Source organism: Ochotona princeps, chromosome 20, assembly GCF_030435755.1.
Source record: "Ochotona princeps isolate mOchPri1 chromosome 20, mOchPri1.hap1, whole genome shotgun sequence".
Taxonomy (NCBI): Eukaryota; Metazoa; Chordata; class Mammalia; order Lagomorpha; family Ochotonidae; genus Ochotona; species Ochotona princeps.
The window spans coordinates 40,610,398-40,635,324 of NC_080851.1; positions in this window are offsets into that span (position 1 = coordinate 40,610,398).

Below are 24,927 nucleotides of genomic sequence, written 5' to 3' on the forward strand. Positions count from 1 at the left end.
TGTTCTATGCCTCAACGAATGTCACTGCCTTGTTAAACGTATAAGCGAGTTTAGAGTATCCTAAAATCTGCTGAGTTCAGTGAAAATTATGCTTCAACACAAGAAACTGCTAAATACTGAAATGAAAATGGACATGAGATAGCTGAACGGTAGCCTATAGGCAATTTAAGGTAGATAGAAGCCAGATGTATACAAACTATAATTGAAATGTTCATGATGTAGTCTCAGGATGTGGTTGAGAACTCACATTGTCTAACATATCAGTCACTCAATACAATCTTAATTAACCCCATAATGTTGGAAATTGTTCTTGATGTTATGTTAAGGCATTTAATTGGTCGGAATGATATCCTGCCAGCAATGTCTTCAGACCAGAGTTGGTCGCCCCAAGAAACTGTTGAATTGAGCTGGACAATAAGATGCTGGACTCTATGCATGGCACATGCTTGCATTGAAAGAAACAAGACTAGATTTGAACTGTAATACTGCAACAAGGTGGAGCAATCCACCATGAGGGGAGGGCATGAGGAGGGGATGGGGGAACATTAGAGCCCATTAAATGTTGTTATTCAATGAAATGCAATAAAAAATATATGTAAATAAAAAAAGATCAACAATGATGAGCACTGAGGGCAAGAGAGGCGACTTTTTTTTTCTTTTGGCCAAATGTGCCATGTAATCAGTACCTTACTTAAACTACAGAATGAAGTTGACACATCTACCTGCTTCCCAGCAGATTTCTCATGTGAACCCACAGGCATAAACTCTTTGCTATTGTTGCTCATCAGGTCCTGGCTCAGGTGCTCCCTAGGACACTCCTCAGAGAGTTTCCTGCAACAGTGAGATTTATTGAATTTTTTGCAGTTCCTATTTTAAAACATTCCCAGTCTCTCACAGCATCCTAACATCCTTTGATTTTTGTAATTACATTGTAGGAATGTGTGGAATAGGGTGGAAGGGTGGGATTCACAGGAATTGGGAGAAAACAGAGGAGTGGGTTCTTTTTTCCAGTTATACATCCTGTTTCAGCAACCAATGGTTGGGACAACATTCAAGTTACTAACTGGGTGTCTCCAGTTTCAAGAAGCACACCACGACCTAATTTTTTCTCGAGAAGTGCTTTCCTCTTCCCTCCTCTTGCCCTGCTCACATGGCCACTTTGCAAATAAAACTTCTCTGTCTCTAAACAGATAAATTTAAAAAATGACTTTGAGATTCAGTTTCTGTATCCACCTCCTAAATGTGATCAATTGGTATTTAGTAGAAATCTACATATTTTCTCTATTCTCACGTACACTTGCTATTCCTGGGAGGACCTGAGCCAGATTGGAGTCCATGCTTGTGACCCTAGGTTCAGTCAGTATGACCATGTGGTAACCTAGGCCTGGACCTGCCTGGACTCAAGAGGCTTTGCCCTTCCTGCTGAGTACACTGGGAGCAGATACCTTGGGAACAAGGCAGGCCTAGGCTCCACCCACCTCCAACATCAAGAGGTGGGTGAGACTGGGGGAGTGCGACCTAATCATTTTTTTTCATGAGTTGGGTTTCTGTGTGTGTGTGTGTGTGTGTGTGTGTGTGTGATTTAATTGCACTCAATGTGTGTGTATGTGTATTAGATCATTAAGGAGAAATTGGTGTGATCATTTCCAAATTTTCTATTTTTCCTTCCTGTTTTAGGTCAGGGTTAAATGATATTCAGAGAAGCTATACCAGGCCTCCCAACCATCCTAGTACTTAAGGATGGGTTTTTGGACCCTGACACCAAACCAGGGTGTCAGTGTGGCACACACTCCAAGGTTTCTGTCCAGGTGGTTCTGAGAGTTCTGAAATGATGTCCATCTCACCAATTCAAGCAAGAGGGAACCCTTTCAATGTTCATTGGCTGACATGGTTGACCTTAGAGTCTCCTTTTCACCCAGATATTTGCTGTCATCATTTGGCTGGGGTAGTTATTCAATCTCTTCTCTCCTCCTTTCTCTTGGATGGTCCAGATGTGCTTTCCAGGCCTCAGTGTGCTTCCATCTCCAGGTGGAGCCAGGCCAGTTGTCCAATACTCCTTTTCAACTGAGGAGTACCAGTTCTTGCAAGTGCGCCAAGACCTTGAACCAGTTGATCCTGCACAAGTGGAGCCCCACCCTCAGTGCTCACTGAGCTAGCAGCCCCATGCAGGCATGTAAAGTATCCAAGCCAGGTGACCTGAGGCCTGCCACACCCTCTATTCCGAGGACTTGCAGACCCAGGACCCATTGCGCTGGCCAGCCAAGGACCCAAGCCAAGCAACACAAACTGCTACACATACAGCCACTGGGGCTCATAAACTAGGCTCATCACACAGCTGTGCCCAAGGGTCCAGACAAGGCTACCAGGGCCCCACTGGATCTCCTGCACCCAGAGATCATGTGTCTAGCACCAATATCCCCTGACTGCCATGGCTTGCCTCAACTCATTTCCAACAGCATGTGTTGCAGCCTTTCTCAGTCTAGTCGTCCCCCAATTCCCCTTCATGTTGCTGCATATTGCAGCCTATCCAGGAACAACATGCCCCCTATCTCAGCCCTGATGTGAATTGCCTATTGTGGCCTGATACAGCACTGATCCTTCTCCCCATGCTGGTCCTCAGATGTGCTAGAGGATGTTAGGAAATGACTCACCTGTGCTTTTGGCGTCTTTTCTAAGAAATCTTCCTCTGTTCCTATTTCTTCAAGAGTGCTTCCTATGTTTTCCTTTAATAGTTTAATGGTTACTTGGTATAGATTTAATTCTTTGATCCATTTAGAGCTGATGTGTGTATAATGTGATAGGTATGTGTCATGTTTTCTTATTCTGCAACCTGCTATGCACTTGTCCCAACAGCATTTGTTGAATAGACCAGGATTTTTACCTGGACTGTTTTCAATTGTCATGTCAAAGATTAGTTGGCTATACATGTATGGCCTTCTTCCTGGGGTTTCAGTTCTGTTCCACTGATCTTCTCTGTTTCTGTACCCGTACCAGACTGTTTTGATGACCGCTGCTCTGTAGTATATCTTGAGGTCTGGAACTGTGATTCCTCTAGGTTGAGTTTTATTCTTCAGGATAGCGTTGGCTATTCAAGGTCTCATGTGATTCTAGATTAACTTTTGTATCATCTTTTCTGTTTCCTAGATGAATGTTGTTGGGATTTTGATTGGGATTGAGTTGAATATGTAGATAGCTTTTCATAATATGGTCATTTTGATTAAGTTTACTGTGCCAATGAAGGAACATGGTAAATTTCTCCATTTTTCAATGTCTTCTTCTATTTCCTTTTTTAATGGTTTATAGTTTTCATCAGAGAGGTCTTCTACATAGTTTTTAAACTTAATTCTTAGGTATTTAAGATTCCTCTCCATTATTTTGTTTATTTTTTTTTTTAAGGAGTCAGCTTTATTCTTTGAAAATTCTATCAATTAGAGAAAGTATAAACAGTGAAATTTGTAACAATACAAATGCAAAAATACAATGTAATAAAACTAGTTGCAGTGAGAAAAACATTACAGCTTTTCCACCAGTCTGAGTTTTCCTGGGGATTAATTTGTGCTACAAGCCAACTGCCCTTTTCGCTTATGATTGACTTTAGCTATTACATAGAGGACTATAGTTACAATTTCTTTTTTTAAAGGTTTTTAAAATTTTTTTAGGAAAGGTGGACATGCAGAGAAGAGGAGTGACAGAGAGAAAAATGTTCTGTCCAATTGTTCACTCCCCATGTGGCTGCAATGGAGCTGAGCCCACCTGAAACCAAGAGGCAGGAGCTTCCCCGCGGTCTCCCATGCATGAATAGGGTCCTAAAGCTTTGGGCTGCTCCAAGTTTCATTCCAAGGCCACAGCCTGGGAGCTGAAAGGAAGCAGGGCTGCCAGCATTGTAACTGGCATCCATATGGGATCCTGGCAAATTCAAGGCGACTATTTAACCACTATGCTATCGTGTCAGGCCCTGTACTTAAAATTTCCTAGTAATGAAGATTTTTGTGTACTAGGGCGCTTGATCTGTTTTTATTAATTTTGTGTCCTGTTACCATGCCATACTCTCCTATGAGTTTCAATAGGGTGTTCACTGAGGTTTTCACTTCTCCTGTGTACAGAATCATGTCACCTGAACATAGAGGTAATTTCAGTTCCTCATTTGCAATTTGGATTCCTTTAATTGCTTTTTCTTGCCTAAGAATTCTGGCAAGGACTTCCAATACTATATTGAAATGCAGTGGTGATAGTGGATATTCATATCTAGTTCCAGATTTTAGTGGGAAGGCTTCCAATCTTTCCCCATTTAGAATGCTGCTTGTATTAGGGTTTTTCATAAATTGCTTTGATTGTGTTGTAGAACGCTCCTTCTATTCCTCTTTGCTTAGGGTTTTTAACATGATGCATCTTATCAAATGCCTTCTTTGCATCTATTGAGATGATCATATGATTTTTATTTTTCATTCCATTAATGTGATGTATCACATTGATTTGTGAATGGTCAAGAATCGCTGCACACCTGGGATGTATCCCACCTGGTCTGTGAGAATGATCTGCCTGATAAACTGTTGCATCCTGTTGGCTAGTATTTTGTTGAGAATTTTTGTCTGTGTTCATCAAGGATTTCGGTCTGTAGTTCACTTTTCTGTTGTGTCTCTATCTGGCTTTGGTATTAAGGTGGTATTGGCTTCATAAAAAGGTTAGAAGAATTGACTCTCTTTCCATTGTATGGAAAAGTTGGTGGAAGATTGGGGTAATATCCTCTTTAAATGTTTGGTAAAATTCAGCAGTGAAGCCATCTGGTCCAGGACATTTCTTCGTTGGGAAGGCTTTAATTACTGATTCAATCTCATTGGATATTGTAGCTCTATTTAGATTGTTGATTGCTTCTTGATTCAATTTTTGTGGATTGTATATGTTCAAGAATCTATTCATCTCTTCTGCGTCTTCTGATTTGTTTGCATACAGTTGCTTATAATAGTTCCTACTACTTCTCTGTAGATTTCAAGTATCTGTTATTATGTTTCCTTTTTCTTCTCTGATGCTATTGATGCATATTTTCTCTCTCCCCCTTTTTTATTAGTTGGGCTAGTGGGGAGTCTATTTTGCTGATGTTTCTCAAAGAACCAGCTCTTTTATTCATTGCTGTTATCTAGTTCTCTTGGTCTGTGTTTGGTTTATTTCCTCCCTTATTTTGATCATTTCTTCTTTTCGAGTAATCTAGAGATTGCTTTGCTGTTGTTTTTCTATTTTCTACAACTGCAAGATTGATTTACTTGATGCTTTTCTAGTTTCTTAACACAAGCATTGACATGAACGTTGCTCTTTCCATTGCTTTGATTGTGTCCTATACGTTTTGATATGTTGTGTTGATGCCTTCACTTGTTTCAGGCTTTTTTAAAAATTTCCCCTTTGATTTGCTCTCTAGCCCATTGCTCATTTTTTTTTTATTTACTATGAATTCTATTTGTAAGAGTTGTAAAATGCCTGGGTTATTTTTTGTTATGTAATGCCATGTTTTTTTTTATTTTTTTTATTTTTAATTAATATTTAGCATTATATGACAGCTTCATAGGCTTTGGGAATCCCCCTCCCCTCCCCTCCCCCCTGGTGGATTCCTCCACCTTGATGCAGCATTACAGTTCAAATTCAATCAAGATTCTTTCCTTGCAAACATATATTAAGCATGGAGTCCAGCTACTTATTGTCCAGATGGGTTGAACAGTTTCTTGGGGAGACCATTTCTGGTCTGAAGTCAGAGCTGATATAATATCATCACAGTCAATTAAGAGTCCCAATATAACATCAACAGCAATTTGCAATATTATGGAATTGACATAGTTTTGAGTAACCAGTATGTTAAAGAAAAAAAAAAAAAAACAAAGAACAAAATAACAAAAAAACAAGTCCTAACCACAACCTATGATTAGCTCATTGACATCTCAATTTTAGTTTATATACAGGACCGGACCGGCTGCTATATACCCCGAAAAGGCCACAGGGTACCATTCAGCTGTCTCATGTCTATTTCATTTTAGTATTTAGCCATTTGTTGTGTTGAAGTATAATTTTGTTGATCTTGGCAGATTTTGGGATAATCCAGACTGGCTTGTAACTCTAACAAGATATTTGTAGACATTTAAGGTGCAGAACATTTTTTTTGGGGGGGGGGGATGTGCAGGGAAATCCTCAACACCATGGTGAGGAGTGACCAATCTTTGTGTCCCACCCAGCAAGGCATGAGCCAATCCATGCCAGCTCTTTCCTGTCAGATTTCAAGCTCTACTTTCTGTTGTTTGTCTATTTATTTTAGGTGTTTTTTTTTTTTTTTTTTTTTTTTAGTTTGTATGATTGTTTGTTTGCTGTGAGGGGTTTTCAAAGCGATCCCGATGGTCACTGCGAGGGAGGGCGGGGGTCCAGAGGTGGAGCCAGGCTCGGACCAGAGAAAGCTCTCCTCCCTGGTCCTGAAGGACATTAATTGTTCTTCTGTGTCTGCTGACCGCTCAGGGCTTCTGGCTGTCTTTCCGATGACGTTGGTTTCTGCGCGGTAGTGTTTGGACTTCTTCCATCCCCTGCGGGAGCTCCAGTTGGGGGTGGGTGACCTCAGAGTACTCGGCCTCCAAGGGCATCCAATTCCCTGTGGCCTCCTTGGCAGTTGGGGTATAGTCCTTGTTGCTCGTATTAGTAGTTTATGTTGAAGATCTGGGAGTCTTCATGGTTGGGATCCAAGCTTCCTCCTTACCACCTGCTCCACTCTGGAGAGCCCCCCTGCTCCACGCACATGACCTCCTGTTAAGAGGTTGTCAGGATCGCACCCGATTCCCCCCTCATGCATTGGTATAGTAGTTTTATTGTTGTTTAGTGCCGCATTGAGTCTGCTGTCTATGAAATACCAGATTTGACCTTGATAAGCTATATTGTACTTTTTTTTTCTCTCACTCTTTTTATGGTCTTGAAAGATTTCCCTGCACTCCCTCCCCATTACCGGTTAACATAGCGTATTGAGGGTATAGTAGGTTTTACACTTTTTTGATGTAGATCTTAAGTATTCTGACATTAATTGTTGGATTGCTCATTTAATAACATTATTCAGTCTCCATGTGTTTGCAAGTTTTCCTAAGCTTTTTGGCTTCTTCGTCTCTTGCCTCACTCTATGATGGTCTGAAAATATGCATGGTATATTGTTGATTTTTAAAAATTTGGTGAAGCTTGTTTTGTGGCCTATAATATGGTCAATTCTAGAGAAGGTTCCATGCACTGACAAAAAATGTATATTCTCTTGTATAGAATTAAAGGCTGAATAGATATCAACTAAGTCCATTTGTTCTAAAGTTTGTGTGAGTTGTGTGTATTCTTTGCGGAGTTTTTGCTTTTTTAATCAGTCTATTGATGTTAATGTGGTATTAAGGGCACCCTCTATGATTATATTGGAATCTATTTCTCCCTTTATGTCCATTATTGTTTGTTTCTTTTTTTTTTTTAAATTTTATTTTAAATTCATTAATTACATTGTATTATGTGACACAGTTTCATAGGTACTGGGATTCTCCCCACCCCTCCCCAAACCCTCCCACCATGGTGGATTCCTCCACCTTGTTGCATAACCACAGCTCAAGTTCAGTTGAGATTCCCCCATTGCAAGCATATACCAAACATAGAGTCCAGCATCTTATTGTCTAGTCAAGTAAAACGGCTTCTTAGGTATACCCTCTCTGGTCTGAAGACAGAGCCAGCAGAGTATCATCCCGATCAATTAAAAGCTCCAACATACCATCAGCAAAAATTTACATCATTATGGAATTAATTGACATAGTGATGAGTAACCTATATGGTAAAAGTAAATGCGATTTCTTATCCACCTTCTGTGACCACCTCATTGACATTTCAATTTTGGTTTATACACAACATATAACATTCATAACATAACTTGTTATACATAACATCATATCAAATTAAGGCAAACATGTGGTATTTAACCTTTTGGGATTGGCTCATTTCCCTTAGCATTATGGTTTCCAGTTTGGCCCATTTGGCCACAAAGAACTGCATTTTGTTTTTTTTAATAGCTGAGTAGTATTCCATGGAGTAGATGAACCATAGCTTTCTTATCCAATCCTCTGTTGATGGGCATTTTGGCTGCTTCCATGTTTTTGCAATTACTGATTGTGCTGCTATGAACATAGGAGTGCATGTTGGTTTCTCATAAAACAAGTGTTCTGGATATATTCCTAGGAGTGCTATTGCTGGGTCCTACGGTATGTTGTATTTGAGTTGTTTGAATGTTCTCCATACTGATTTCCATAGAGGCTGTACCAGCCTGCAGCCCCACCAGCAGTGGAGTAGGGTTCCCTTTTCCCCGCAACCTCGCCAACAAGTGTCGTTGGTGCTTTTATTCATGTGGGCCAGTCTTACTGGCGTTAGGTGGTACCTCATTGATGTTTTAATTTGGATTTCCCTTATTGCCAGGGAACTTGAGCATTTTTTCATATGTTTATTTGCCATTTGGGTTTGTTCCTTTGTGAAGTGTTTGCCCATTTCCCGTGCCCATTTCTTGAGTGGCTTGTTTGTTTTGACATTTTGGTTGTTTTGTAGCTCTTTGTATATTCTGGAGATCAGCCCTCTATCACCTAAGTCGTGTGCGAAGATCTTCTCCCATTCTGTGGGTTGCCTTTTTACTTTGTTGATTGTTTCTCTAGCTGTACAGAAGCTTCTTAGTTTGATGAGGTCCCACTTGTTTATTTTGGTCTTGATTTCTACTGCATTTGGAGTCTTTTTTAGGAAGTGAGGGCCTACCCCTAAGTGTTGCAGTGTGTTTCCAACATTTTCTTCCAAAAGTTTGAAGGTTTCTGGATGTAGGTTTAAATCTTTTATCCATTTGGATTTGATCTTAGTATATGGTGAGAGATGTGGGTCTATCTTTTTGCTTCTGCAGGCTATCAACCAGTTGTCCCAACAGCATTTATTGAACAGACCTTCCCATTTGCCTGGGTTGTCGTTTGTCTTTTTGTCAAAGATTATTTGGCTGTATTTGTGTGGGTTGCCATCTGGTGTTTCTATTCTGCTCCACTGATCTTCCTCTCTATCTTTGTGCCAGTACCACGCTGTTTTGATAACCACTGCCCTATAGTACGTCCAGAGGTCCGGGACTGTGATTCCCCCTGCTAACTTCCTGTTCTTGAGAATGGTTCTAGCTATTCGTGGTTTTTTGTGTTTCCAGATGAACCTTTGAATCATTGTTTCCAGATCTGTGAAGAATGTTTTGGGCAATTTGATTGGGATTGCGTTGAATGTATATATTGCTTTTGGCAGTATAGACATTTTAATGATATTGATTTTACCTATCCAGGAGCATGGGATGTTACTCCATCTTTCTAGATCTTGTTCAATTTCTTTTTTAAGTAGTTTGTAGTTTTCCTCAAATAGGTCTCCAACATTTTTGGTTAGGTTAATTCCCAGATACTTCATGCTTTCCTTTGTTACTTTGAATGGTATCTTGCTGGTTAGGTCTTTTTCCATCTTGGGGCTGTTCGCATACACTATGGCTGTTGATTTTTGTTCATTAATTTTGTACCCTGCCACTCTACCGAACTCTCGTATAAGTTCTAGTAGTCTCTGTGTTGAGCCTTTTGGCTCTTCCATATAAAGAATCATGTCATCTGCATATAGTGAGAGTTTGACTTCTTCATTTCCCATTTGGATTCCTTTGATTTCTTTTTCTTGTCTTATGGCCTCAGCGAGTACCTCTAGAACTATGTTGAATAGCAGCGGAGAAAGCGGACATCCCTGTCTTGTTCCAGATTTCAGTGGGAAGGGTTCCAGTTTTTCTCCATTCAGTATGATGCTGGCATTGGGTTTTGCATATATTGCTTTGATTATGTTGTGGATGTTTCCATCTATGCCTACCTTGGTTAGGGTCTTTAGCAGGAAGTTGTGCTGGATTTTGTCGAAAGCTTTTTCTGCATCTATTGATACTATCATGTGATTCTTGTTTTTCAGTTTTTGGATGTGGTGCATCACATTTATGGATTTGCGAATGTTGAACCATCCCTGCATTCCAGGGATGAATCCTACTTGATCTGGATGAATGATCTGTCTGATGTGTTTTTGAATTCTGTTGGCTAGGATTTTGTTGAGAATCTTAGCATCAATGTTCATCAAAGAGATAGGTCTGTAGTTTTCCTTCTCTGTAGGATCTCTGCCCGGTTTTGGGATTAAGGTAATGTTGGCTTCATAGAATGAGTTTGGAAGGGTTGCTTCCTTTTCTATTGTTTTGAAGAGATTGTAGAGGATTGGAGTTAGTTCTGTTCGGAATGTTTTGTAGAATTCTGTAGTGAAGCCGTCTGGGCCTGGGCTTTTCTTTGTTGGGAGGTCTTTAATCACTGATTCAATCTCTGCTTCAGTTATGGGTTTGTTCAGGTTGATTGTTGCCTCTGGGCTAAGTTTTGGCAGGTTGTGTGAGTCTAAGAACTTTTCCATTTCTTGGTGGTCTTCTGATTTGTTGGAGTACAGTGCTTTGTAGTAATTTCTGATTATGTTCTTAATGGTTGTAATGTCTGTTGTTATGTTGCCTTTTTCATCTTTGATGCTGTTAATTCTTGCTTTCTCTTGTTTTTTCTTTGTCAGTCGGGCCAGCGGGGTGTCTATTTTGTTTATCTTTTCAAAAAACCAGCTTTTTGATTTGTTGATTTTGTGTATGGTTTTTTTTATTTCTATCTGGTTGATTTCCTCCCTTGTTTTGATGATTTCTTGTTTCCTGTTGTGTGTGGGGCTCATCTGCTGCTGCTTTTCCAATTCCTGGAGGTGTATGGTTAGTTCCTGTATTTGGCGCCTCTCTTGGGCCTTGACATGAGCTCCAATTGCGATGAGTTTACCCCGTAGCACTGCTTTGGCAGTGTCCCACAAGTTTTGGAATGTTGTATCAGAGTTTTCATTGGTTTCCATAAATTTTTTGATCTCATCTTTAATTTCTTCCCTGACCCATTGTTCGTTCAATAGCATATTGTTCAACCTCCAAGAGTTTCTGTATTTCCTTGGGCATTTTGAATTGCTGATTTCCAGTTTCATTCCGTGGTGGTCTGAGAGGGTACATGGTACGATTCCTATCTTTTTGAAGTTATTTAGATTTGCTTTGTGTCCTATCATGTGGTCGATCCTGGAGAAGGTGCCATGTACTGCTGAAAAAAATGTATAATCTGTGGTCTTAGGATAAAAAATTCTATAAATGTCTACCAAGTCTAGTAGTTCTAATGTTTGTACGAGCTCTGTTGTTTCTTTGTTGAGTTTTTGTTTTGTTGATCTGTCTATAGTTGTTAGCGGGGTGTTAAGATCGCCCACTATTATTGTGTGTGTATCTATGTCTCCCCTTAAGTCTGTAAGTAGTTGCTTCACGAAGCTAGGCGCATTGGAATTAGGTGCATATATGTTCACGATTGTAATTACTTCTTGATGGATCAGTCCCTTCACCAATATATAATGTCCTTCTCTGTCCTTTTTGATGTCTGTCAGCTTGAAGTCTAGATCATCTGAGATTAGAACAGCTACGCCAGCCTTTTTTTCTCGTCCATTGGCATGAAATGTCTTTTTCCATCCTTTCACTTTAAATTTCTTACAGGATTTTCTGGTTAGATGTGTCTCTTGTAGGCAACATATAGTTGGGTGCTGTTTGATGATCCATTCCGTTAATCTATGCCTTTTGATTGGTGAGTTTAAGCCATTTGTGTTTAGAGATAATATTGAGAGGAATTGGTTTTGGGCTGCCATGAGTGTAAGTGTGCAAGTGTGTATTTGCGACTATTAGAGTTTTTGATTGGTTGACTTTTCTTGTATGGATTTTAGTGGGGAGGTCTTCCCATTTGCCATCTTTGATTTTGGTTTGTATTTTTTCTTTCTGGGTTTAGCACCTTCCTGAGGAGATTTTCCAGAGCTGGTTTCGTGTTGATGTATTCTTCGAGTTTCTCTTTACTGTTGAAGTATTTGATTTCATTCTCAAATATAAATGAGAGCTTTGCTGGGTACATTATTCTTGGTTGGCAGTTGTTTTGTTTCAGGATTTGATAGGTTTTACCCCATTCTCTCCTTGCTTGGAGCGTTTCTTCTGATAGGTCGGCTGTGATCCTGATTTCCCTTCCCCTGAAAGTAATCTTATCCTTTTTTCTTACTTGTCTTAGAATGGTTTCCTTGTATTCACTTGAAGGTAGCTTGAGGACCACATGTCTGGGAGACGATTTGTTTGGGTCGTATCTACTGGGGGTCCTTTGTCCTTCCTGGATTTGTGCTAGATTTATATTTCCAGTATTCTGGAAGTTCTCCTGTATTATCTCATTGAGCACTCGTTGCAAGCCTGTCTCCTTTTCCACTCCTTCGGGAAGGCCTATTATTCTAATATTTGATTTTTTGAGGTTGTCTTTCATTTCCTGTATGGACCTATTGGCTTTCTCTAGATTTGTCTCCAACTGTTTGATGAGCTGCTGCCTTTCATTCTGATTGTCTTCCAATTCTGATATTCTGTCTTCTGCTGTGTTCATTCTGTTGGTTAGGCTTTCAATTTTGTTCTCTATATCGAGGATTCCCTTTTTGACTTGATTTATTTCTGCAGTGATATGGTTTTCGAATGCCTTAGACTCTTCCCAGCGCTTTTCACTCTCTCTGACGAATTTCATCACTAGCTTCTTAAAGTCCTTATCTGATAGTTCCTCTATATCTTCATCTTGCATCTCAGATATTGGGATTAGTTTTTGGTTGTATTGGGAGGGAGTGCTTGATCTTTCCTCTGGGTCATTGCTTTTTCTGATACTTCTCCTCATTGTGTTTTTACTTCTTGTTGTTTTGAGATTTTAGCGGTGATTCAGCTGAGCCGGCTCTGGTTTGGGGTCTTCGGCTGAGCCCAGCAGGGCTTACTGCCTGAGTCACCAGCTGCTTTCAGGGTCTGTAGATCACAGCCCCGAGTTGGGTCAGGAGGCTTTGTGGGCCAGCCCTAGTGCCAGGCCCCTTCCCCTGTGGCTCCCTCTCAAAGGCAGTGCCCTACAGATTCACTCTGCTGAGCCGCGCCTGGGCTTTGGGTCACAAGGCTAATACAGTGGGGGTCTCTGCCTCAGTGCTGAGCCGAGACTCTCCTTCAGGGCTTGAAGTTAGCACAGCAAGGGCTCCTGCTGCTCGGAGCCTAAAATCCCCAACCCCGGCCTGTGCTGGGTTGGAAATCTCCGCAGCCCCAGTGCCAAACTCGGAAGCGCTGCTCCACTGAGGGCTGCAACACCACAGGCAGGTCTTTCCGAGCGGGCTCCTGCTGGGAAAACCTGTCCGGCCAGTTCAGCTGAGCCCGCTCAGGTCTGGCCTCTCTAGCTGAGCCCAGCTGGGGACTCCGCCCTGAAGAAGCCACTTCCTTAGCTGCACTCTCTCAAGGATGGAAGCGGATCTCTGAGAGGCACAGAGCCCCCACTAGTCTGCTCCTCTGCCCAGGACGTGAGGCCCTGTCGAGCGTTGCCCAGCCTCTGGGGCTCAGGGCTAGTCCAGCAACAGGATCCACTGACTCTCCCGCAGCCAGTCCACAGCTCAGAGCCGATATGGGGATCTCTGAGCCCCAGTCCCACAGCGCTGCTCCTGTTCCCTCTGCACTCTCCCAGAGCCGCTGAGCAGCGGGTAGGCAAGCCTCTGGGAAATCTCCCCAGCTTTTCCTCCACTTCTGCAGGGATAATGCACCCAATGATCAGTCCAGTAGCCTCCTCTGGGGGCTCCTGCCTTCCAGGGGACTGGTGCCCCTGACGGTGTGGGCGCCTATCCTTCCAGCCGCCTCTGTTTTCCCTGGGGCGGTTGAGCCTCTGCCGCCTTCCCCCTGCCTGGGATCGTGACTCACCAGGTTTCTCACGGCGTGCTGTATTTTCTTTCCTACTTTTTGCGGCTGTTCCTTCACGCTGTGTAGATCTTCTTGCTTTAGTGAACTCCAGTGACCTTCTCGCTCTTCTCCCTACAGTTTCGCGCCTCCTGGCCTGTTTCTCTGCTGGATCGGCTCCCCTCCTTCCCTACTCCACCCTACACCAGCTCTCTGCAGTCGGCCATCTTTTTCCCAGTCCTATTGTTTGTTTCACACAGCCAGATGTCTTGGCATTTGGCGTATATACACTTATTATGGTGATACAGTCAGATGTCTTGGCATTTGATGCATATACATTTATTACGGTGACCTCTTCTTGGTGAATGGATCCTTTGAACATTATATGATATCCTTCTTCGTCTCTTTTAATGTTTTTCACATTGATGTCTGTATCATCTGTTACAAGAACGGCTACCCCTGCAAATTTTTCCTTTCCATTTGTTTGGAATATCTTTTTTTTTTTAATTTATTATTATTGGAAAGCCGGATATACAGAGAGAAGGAGAGACAGAGAGGAAGATCTTCCATCCAATGTTTCACTCCCCAAGTGAGCCACAATGGGCCAGTACACGCCGATCCGATGCCGGGAACCAGGAACCTCTTCCAGGTCTCCCACACAGGTGCAGGGTCCCAAAGCATTGGGCCATCCTCGACTGCTTTCCCAGGCCACAAGCAGGGAGCTGGATGGGAAGTAGAGCTGCCAGGACTAGAACCGGTGCCCATATGGGATCCCGTGGCGTTCAAGGCAAGGACTTTAGCCGCTAGGCCATGCCGCCGGGCCCTGGAATATCTTTTTTCAACCTTTCACTTTCAGTTTCCTCTGATCTTTGTTAGTGAGGCCAATTTTCTTCATGACTTGATACTCTCTAATTGGATCCTGAATCCCAACTTCCTGACATGCGACCAAAGTTCTGGGCTCCTTTTCCATACTTCACGTCGGCTCTTCCTCATTGAAGAAGGGATGAGAGTCCAGGCACCAAAAAATATTAACGTTGGTTTGAGTTTTTATGCACCATTTTGGGGAGGTGTTCACATGAGTCACCCCAAGGGCAAAGTGAAAGAAACTTATTCACAATGGGCAATAATGTCTATCACCTCACCCAGAAAAAAGGGTGAGACTTGTGGCTTCCTTCTCCCAATGTTCTGGAGTAGGCAGCCAGTTCAGGGTCACCAGCTTGGAAGCCACACCCCCACACCATCTAGGCTTTCCCTTCTGCCCAACTGTGACACTTACCTATCATCACCTGGAACTGGGAGGAGGTGGTATTGCATTTTTTTTGTAACCACTCCCCTCGCAGCCCTCATACAGGCCCATGATAGGGAGAGTCTTGCTCTCTTGGTCACATGTTTCTGAGGAATCTAGATGTTTTCTGCTTTTATGATTCTGCCTTAATTGCTTGGCTGGGAGCTGTGTGAACTCCTGGCCTGACAGTCTATGTGACACCCAATCAGCAGGACACCTGGCAGGTCACGTAGGTAGACCACTTCTCAGGAAGGAAGTCCCCGGTGTTTGATAAGAGTCATTGCCCTAGGGGACTCGCAAGATGGCCGACATAGGAGGAAGACTGTGAGAGAGCTCACAGACAGAGAGGGCTAGAACGCGACAAAAGCGTAAGTGGAGCAGCATAGAACTACAGGGAGAAGAACGTGAAGTTCCCTGGACAGTGTGGAGCCAAAAAAATCCACACAACTCGGAAGAGCAACCAGGGAAAAACAAAGCAAAGGACAGGGAAGACGACTTTCCGCTCCTGACCTGCTGAGTCACCTCTGAGTGCAGACGCTGAAAGCCGCCGAACCCACCCAAAGACCGACCTGAAGACGCTGTGGCCGTGAGGACCGGAGGAGATTGGGACCCACTGGCATCTGCTCACCCTGGTCACCAGGACTCGCCAGGACCTGCCCCGCTGCGGACACCAGGACCCTGAATCACCGGGACCCGCCGGCATCTGCCCACCCTGGTCGCCAACCCCCGGGACCTGCACCAGCCGCAGCCTCCAGGCTCCATCGCGACCCGCGCGGAGACCAGCAACGGACGCAGCAGTCGGGAGACGCACTGGCGGCCAGGATTCCCACCAGAGGAAGAGGCAGACTGCAAGAACCTGAGGTTTGAGTGAGTTGGGTGGGGACAGTGGTGGGTTGGAGGCTTCGGGAGTTGGCCCCCCAGGGGCACGGACAGAGCCTGAACACAACTGGCCTCCCCGCCCCTCCCCCCCCAGGCTCCAGCCTCTAGAGACACAGGGCGAGTGCCTTGAGACTGCCAAAACTGTGTCTGGGAGAAAGGCAAAAGGCACACTGGATACTCCCCCGTGCCTTTGCGGTGTGGCACTCAGCTGGGCGGTGCTATCCCACAGGAACCCAAGCACGCCTCTGGGCTGGGCAGTTCCATGCTAGCGCAGGGGCGGTCGGTCCCCTGCAAGTGCTGGGGTGGGCGGACCTGCGCAGGAGGCGTTTCCAGAGAGCACCTGGAACACGCCCTATAGTCCCTTGCTCCGAGCCCTGTGATCCAGTAAACAGGGTGCGCGCACAGAGAGTGCCTTCACTCCCCCACGCCCTGTGGTAGCATACCTGTAGGGGACGAGCTGAGAGTGCGCTTTGAATCCTCTGGGCCCTGGAAGAGGCGCCCTGAGGTCCAGTGTTCTGGAGACGCACCAAAAGTGCCTTGAAAATTCCCACACCCTGCTACTCCACGCCTGCAGACTCCGATCTCTACAGGATAGTGCTTGGAGACCCCTCAGCACACTGGTGCCTAGGTCTCTCAAAAAAGAAACACTAACACAATGGGAAGAAATACCAGAAAAGGTAATGATCCAGATGAGAGTGCCAACACCCTACCAATAAAGGATCGAAAGCCAATGTCTATTTCGGAGATGCGAGATGAAGACATAGAAGATCTACCAGACAAGGAATTCAAAAAAAATAATGTTAAAATATGTCAGAGACAATGAGAAGAATTGGGAGGACTTCAAGGAATTCAAGAACCACATAGCCTCAGAAATACAACAAATGAAAAGTAAAATCCTTGACTTAGAGCACAAAATTGAGAGCCTAACCAACAGAACAAATACAGCAGAAGAGAGGATCTCTGAAACGGAAGACACACAAAACGAACATACCCAGTTCATTAAACAGCTGGAGACAAGTCTGAACAAAGCCAATAAGACCATACAAGAAATGAAAGACAACCTCAGAAAATCAAATATTAGGATTATTGGCCTTCCTGAAGGAGCGGAAAAAGAATCAGGAATGCAAATGGTGCTCGACGAAATTATACAGGAAAACTTTCAAAACACTTGGAACATGAATCCAGCTCAAATCCAGGACGGTCAGAGGACTCCCAGCAGATATGACCCAAAGCGATCTTCACCCAGACATATGGTGCTCAAGTTCCACTCCAACGAAGACAAAGAAAGAATCCTGAGACAAGTACGAAGCAGAGAAAAGATCACATACCGGGGAAAACCAATCAGGATCACGGCTGACTTTTCTGAAGAGACCTTACAAGCAAGAAGAGAATGGACAAAGATCTTCCAAATCCTGAATCAGAACAACTGTCAACCAAGAATATTGTACCCAGCAAAGATCTCATTCGTATTTGAGAACGAAATCAAATACTTCCACAGCAAAGAGAAATTAGAAGAATATGCCAGCACAAAACCAGCTCTACAAAATCTCCTTAGAAATGCACTAATTCCAGAAAAAAAGGAGGTGAATCATAAGCAAAGATGGCAAACAGGAAGGTCTCCCCACTAAAGTCCACACAAGGAAGGGCAATAACACAGATATCAACACCCACAAAAACAAGTATGGCAGGGCAAAATCACAACCTCTCAATTTTAACTCTCAACACAAATGGCCTGAACTCACCAATCAAAAGGCATAGATTAACAGAATGGATTATCAAACAGCACCCAACTATCTGTTGCCTACAAGAGACACATCTAACCAGAAGAGATTCAAAGAAGCTGAAAGTGAAAGGTTGGAAACAGATATTTCATGCCAATGGACGAGAAAAAAAGGCTGGGGTAGCTGTCTTAATTTCAGATGATGTGGACTTCAATCTGACACACATCAAAAAGGACAGGGAAGGACATTATATATTGGTGAAGGGACTGATCCATCAGGAAGTAATTACCATTGTGAACATATATGCACCAAATTCAAACGCACCTAGCTACGTGAAGCAATTACTCACGGACTTAAGGGGAGACATAGATATGCACACAATAATAGTGGGTGATCTTAACACCCCACTAACAACTATAGACAGATCAACAAAACAAAAACTCAACAAAGAAACAACAGAACTCATACAAACAATAGAACAACTGGACTTGGTTGACATTTATAGAATTTTTTACCCTAAGGCCACAGATTATACATTTTTTTCAGCAGTACATGGCACCTTCTCCAGGATCGACCACATGATAGGACACAAAGCAAACCTAAATAACTTCAAAAAGATAGGAATCATACCATGTACCCTCTCAGACCACCACGGAATGAAGCTGGAAATCAGCAATTCAAAATGCCCCAGGAAATACAGAAACTCTTGGAGGCTGAACAATATGCTACTAAACGAACAATGGATCAGAGAAGAAATTAAAGATGAGATCAAAAAATTTATGGAAACCAATGAAAACTCTGACACAACATTCCAAAATTTGTGGGACACTGCCAAAGCAGTGCTATGGGGTAAACTCATCGCAATTGGAGCTCATGTCAAGGCCCAAGAGAGGCGCCAAATACAGGAACTAAACACACACCTCCAGGAACTGGAAAAACAACAGCAGAAGAGCCCCACACACAATAGGAAACAAGAAATCATCAAAACAAGGGAGGAAATCAACCAGATAGAAATAAAAAAAAACCATACACAAAATCAATGAATCAAAAAGCTGGTTTTTTGAGAAGATAAACAAGATAGACACTCCACTGGCCCGACTGACAAAGAAAAAACAAGAGAAGGCAAGAATTAACAGCATCAAAGATGAAAAAGGCAACATAACAACAGACACCGCATCCATTAAGGCCATAATCAGAAATTACTACAAAGCACTGTACTCCAACAAATCAGAAGATCACCAAGAAATGGAAAAGTTCTTAGACTTCTACCACTTGCCAAAACTTAGCCCAGAGGCAACAAACGACCTGAACAAACCCATAACTGAAGTAGAGATTGAATCAGTGATTAAAGACCTCCCAACAAGGAAAAGCCCAGGCCCAGACGGCTTCACTCCAGAATTCTACAAAACATTCCGAACAGAGCTGACCCCAATCCTCTACAAACTCTTCAAAACAATAGAAAAAGAGGCAACCCTTCCAAACTCATTCTATGAAGCCAACATTACCTTAATCCCAAAACCAGACAGAGAACTAACAGAGAAGGAAAACTACAGACCTATCTCTTTGATGAACATTGATGCTAAGATTCTCAACAAAATCCTAGCCAACAGAATTCAAAAACACATCAGACAGATCATTCATCCAGATCAAGTAGGATTCATCCCTGGAATGCAGGGATGGTTCAACATTCGAAAATCTATAAATGTGATACACCACATCCAAAAACTGAAAAACAAGAATCACATGATAGTATCAATAGACGCGGAAAAAGCTTTCGACAAAATCCAACATCACTTCCTACTAAAAACCCTAACCAAGGTAGGCATAGATGGAAAAATCCACAACATAATTAAAGCCATATATAAAAAACCCAACGCCAGCATCATACTGAATGGAGAAAAGCTGGAACCCTTCCCACTGAGATCTGGAACAAGACAGGGATGTCCACTTTCTCCACTACTATTCAACATAGTCCTAGAGGTACTCGCTGAGGCCATAAGACAAGAAAAAGAAATCAGAGGAATCCAAATGGGAAACGAAGAAGTCAAGCTCTCACTATACGCAGATGATATGATTCTTTATGTAGAAGAGCCAAGAGACTCAATACAGAGACTGCTAGAACTTGTACGAGAGTTTGGTAGAGTGGCAGGGTACAAAATTAATGAACAAAAATCAACAGCCATAGTGTATGCGAACAGCCCCAAGATGGAAAAAGACTTAACCAGCAAGATACCATTCAAAATAACAGAGAAAAGTATGAAATATCTGGGAATAAATCTAACCAAAAATGTAGAAGACTTATTTGAAGAAAACTACAATCTGCTTAAAAAAGAAATTGAACAAGACCTCAAAAGATGGAGTAATATCCCATGCTCCTGGATAGGTAAAATCAATATCATTAAAATGTCTATACTGCCAAAAGCAATATATACATTCAACGCAATCCCAATCAAATTGCCCAAAATATTCTTCATGGAACTGGAAACAATGATCCAAAGGTTCATCTGGAAGCACAAAAAACCACGGATAGCTAGAACTATCCTGAAGAACAGGAAGTTAGCAGGGGGAATCACAGTTCCGGACCTCTGGACATACTATAGGGCAGTGGTTATCAAAACAGCGTGGTACTGGCACAAAGATAGAGAGGAAGATCAATGGAGCAGAATAGAAACGCCAGAAGGAAACCCACACAGATACAGCCAAATAATCTTTGACAAAAAGACAAACGACAACCCAGGCAAATGGGAAGGTCTGTTCAATAAATGCTGCTGGGACAACTGGTTGATAGCCTGCAGAAACAAAAAAATAGATCCACATCTCTCACCATACACTAAGATCAGATCTAAATGGATAACAGATCTAAACCTACATCCAGAAACCTTCAAACTTTTGGAAGAAAATGTTGGAAACACACTGGAACACTTAGGGGTAGGCCCTCACTTCCTAAAAAAGACTCCAGATGCAGTAGAAATCAAGACCAAAATAAACAATTGGGACCTCATCAAACTAAGAAGCTTCTGTACAGCTAGAGAAACAATCAACAAAGTAAAAAGGCAACCCACAGAATGGGAGAAGATCTTCGCACACGACATAGGTGATAGAGGGCTAATATCCAGAATATACAAAGAGCTACAAAACAACCAAAATGTCAAAACAAACAAGCCACTCAAGAAATGGGCACGGGAAATGGGCAGACACTTCACAAAGGAACAAACCCAAATGGCTAATAAACATATGAAAAAATGCTCAAGTTCCCTGGCAATAAGGGAAATCCAAATTAAAACATCAATGAGGTACCACCTAACGCCAGTAAGACTGGCCCACATGAATAAAAGCACCAACGACACTTGTTGGCGAGGTTGCGGGGAAAAGGGAACCCTACTCCACTGCTGGTGGGGCTGCAGGCTGGTACAGCCTCTATGGAAATCAGTATGGAGAATATTCAAACAACTCAAATTCAACATACCGTATGATCCAGCAATAGCACTCCTAGGAATATATCCAGAACAATTGTTTTATGAGAAACCAACATGTACTCCTATGTTCATAGCAGCACAATCAGTAATTGCAAAAACATGGAAACAACCAAAATGCCCATCAAAAGAGGATTGGATAAGAAAGCTATGGTTCATCTACTCCATGGAATACTACTCAGCTATTAAAAAAAACAAAATGCAGTTCTTTGTGGCCAAATGGGCCAAACTGGAAACCATAATGCTAAGGGAAATGAGCCAATCCCAAAAGGTTAAATACCACATGTTTGCCTTAATTTAAGATGATATGATGTTATGTATAACATGTTATGTTTTGAATGTTATATGTTGTGTATAAACTAAAATTGAAGTATAGGTGAGGTGGTCACAGAAGGTGGCTGGGAACCCGCATTTACTTTTAACATATTGGTTACTCATTACTATGTCAATTAATTCCATAATGATGTAAATTTTTGCTGATGGTATGTTGGAGCTTTCAATTGACTGGGATGATACTCTGCTGGCTCTGTCATCAGACCAGAGAGGGTATACCTAAGAAACCGTTGAACTTGACGGGACAATAAGATGCTGGACTCTATGTTTGGTATACGCTTGCAATGGGGAAATCTCAACTGAACTTGAGCTGTGGTTATGCAATAAGGTGGAGGAATCCACCATGGTGGGAGGGTTTGGGGAGGGGTGGGGAGAACCCAAGTATCTATGTAACTGTGTCACATAATACAATGTAATTACTGAAGTTAAATAATAAATAATTAAAAAAAAAAAAAAAAAGAGTCATTGCCCTATAGCGCATCAATTTATACCTTTTGAAAGTTGCTTGATTGCAACTTACCAATACAAGCCTGCCAACTTGCTCATTTTGAAAGTTAACAGCTAAAACTGACCAATCATGACTGCATAATTATGTGGAATTGTCCTGAAATGTATAAGAACCCTATGATGTTTTTCCTTTGCCCTTGTTTTGCTCTTTTTCTGTCCTGCTGTTCCTAGAGCAACCTTGGCTGGGGAAAGTGGCTGGGAGACCTAGGTTAAACTGAATAAACCACCTTTATGCCTTATTACTGACTTCAGACTCGATGATTTTCTGGGGATCTCAAAAATCTGGCACAACACACCCATTACTCTGGCAATCTGACTCTTGACTCCCCAGTACCTGCTTGCTTTTTGGCTTCCTACAGACAGACTCTGAAGATAGGTAGCCCCTGAGCATAGCCCTTGTGTGTCTGTATTCCGCACACTCTGCTCACTGCTTGAGCATGACTGTAAAGATGTTAATTCTACGGTGCTTTGTATTGCTCACTTGTGCACTTTCAAGAGTTCCAGGAGAGGTGAGGCCTAGCAGTAATGGAATGTAGGCAGAGAAGGCAGGGAAATATGAATACTTACAGACTTTTGAAGTGTATCCATGCTGCTTGTTGTATGTCTCTTAGGATAACTTATATTGCTGGTGAAGCTGGGACATAGGTCTTCAGATTAACAGACAGACTTCTGGGTAATGATCATTTCTTCATCTTGGGGTTTCCAATCAGACTGGATTGTCACATGAACTTGTCATTTGTCAATTTCTAGTGGGCCCTGTTATCACCAAGAGTGGTTAATAGATTCCTTAAAAAGACTGTTCTTTTTTTAAAACCAGGATTTATTTGTTTGTTTATTTATTTATCATACAATTCCATAGGCTCCTGGAATTTCTCTTATCCAAGCCTAAATTCACACCCCCACCTAGTTTCTCTATTGATTACTAAAGTATAGTTCTTCATAGACAGTCATATATCCATAATTGCGGGCATGGATAATGGCAGAGAGTCCAGCATCCTATTGTCAAAATAGAGTAAGCAGTTTCATTGTAAGTCCTTCTTTGTCTGGAAGTAGAGATGCATACTACTTTGTATCCTCACTTCTGTATATGTTAGTCTGCATTTCACAGTTACTGTACATCCCCTTAAATGAAAAGTCATAATACAAAATCAGCAATAGGAAGAAAAGTAGTAATTTACAATGTCATGATGTTAAATGACATGTTACTAGATATGACAGTCTCCATAACACAACTACTGTACATCCCCTTAAATGAAAAACCAGAAAACAAAATCAGCATCAGGAAAAAAAAGAAATTAACAACACCAAGAAGTTAAATAACATGCTACTAAATGACTAACATGTAGCTGAAGAAATGAAAATCAAGAACTTTCTTGAAGAAAATGATGCTACTCTATGATCTATGAGTCATTGAAGAATTTAATCAGAAGAAAGTGTTTTCAAGAGATGAATTGAACAGAAAACATCAAAACCCATGTGATACAGTTTCTGTTGATTTTTCATGGTGAAATGTGTCTTTTCTAGACAACAAATAGATGAGTTTTGTTTTTTAATCCAGTTTATTAATCTATGACATTTGATTGAGTGTAAGACATTTACATTCAGGGTTAATATGTGCGGGTGGTACTTTGGTCCTGTCATTTTAGGAATGGGTTGGTTGTTCATTGGTTTAGACTTCTGTTGTCATTTTCCTGGGATGTTCTTCCCATTTGCCTTCGGTTTTGTTTGGTGCTATTCCTCTTCTCTGTCAAAAGAGCATCTTGAAGTGTCATTTGTAGGGCAGGTTTGAAAGAGGCAAATTCTTTTAGCTTTTCTTTATTGTGGAAGAATTTTATTTCATTTCCAAAGACAAAAGAATATGTTATCCCAGGCTGACAATTTTTTTCTTTTACAATCTGGAATATGATACTCCATTCTCTTTTTGCCTATACACTTTCCTGTGAGAGATCTCCTGTGAGCTTAATTGGCATTCCTTTATATGTCAACTGATTTTTTTCATGTGCACATTGAGGGATCTTTTCCTTATGTTCATTTGAAGAGAGCTTGATGATCATGTGTCTTGGTGAAGATCTCTTTTGTCCAAGCCTGTTGAGAGTGCTGTGCCCCTCCTGAATCTTGTTTCCCACTTCTTTCTTACATTAGGGAAATTTTCTTTATTATTTCATTAAACATATTTGTAAAAGCAGTTTCTCTTTCTGTACCTTCTGGGACTCCCATAACTCTTATATATGGCCCCTTAATAGTGTGTTTCAATTCTTGAAAACTTTTTTGGCCTGATCCAGCTCTACTTCCAGCTTTTTGTTTGCTTCCCCCTGATGACAGGAAATATCTTCCAATTCTGAGATTCTTTCTTCTGCTTGCTTCATTCTATTTTGGAGACTCTCTACTGTACTTTTAATTTGCTCTACTGTGTTCTTAATTTCTGATATATCAGCCTTGATTTGTTTTATTGCTGCTGTTGCTTGTGTAAAATATTCCTTAAATTTTTTGAGCACTTGTATGTGTTTCTCATTGTTGATCAGAATCTTTAAAATGAGTTTTCTGAATTCTGTGTCCCCCATTTTCTCAATGTCTTCCTCATCTAACTCTGATGTTGGTATAGCCTTTTGATCCTTTGCAGGGGAGTTTTCAGTAATATTCATTGTGCCTTTGTCTCTTCTTTCTCTCTTGGTCATTGTACTTTTGGTTAGCAGAGTCTTCTCCCTGGAGTAGGTTTCTAAGCTGCATCACACACCTGACTGCAGTTTGATTTTATTTATTTCAGTTGATGCACAACTCTTTGCTTGCAGCCAATTGTGACACTCCCTCCAGTGATTCCAGGTCTGAGTTCTTACGTTAGATTTCCACAAAGAGTTTCCGTAGCCCCAACTTCTGGCTGACCAATCTCCACCTTCTGTGATATTGTGCTGAGGTTGCACCGTT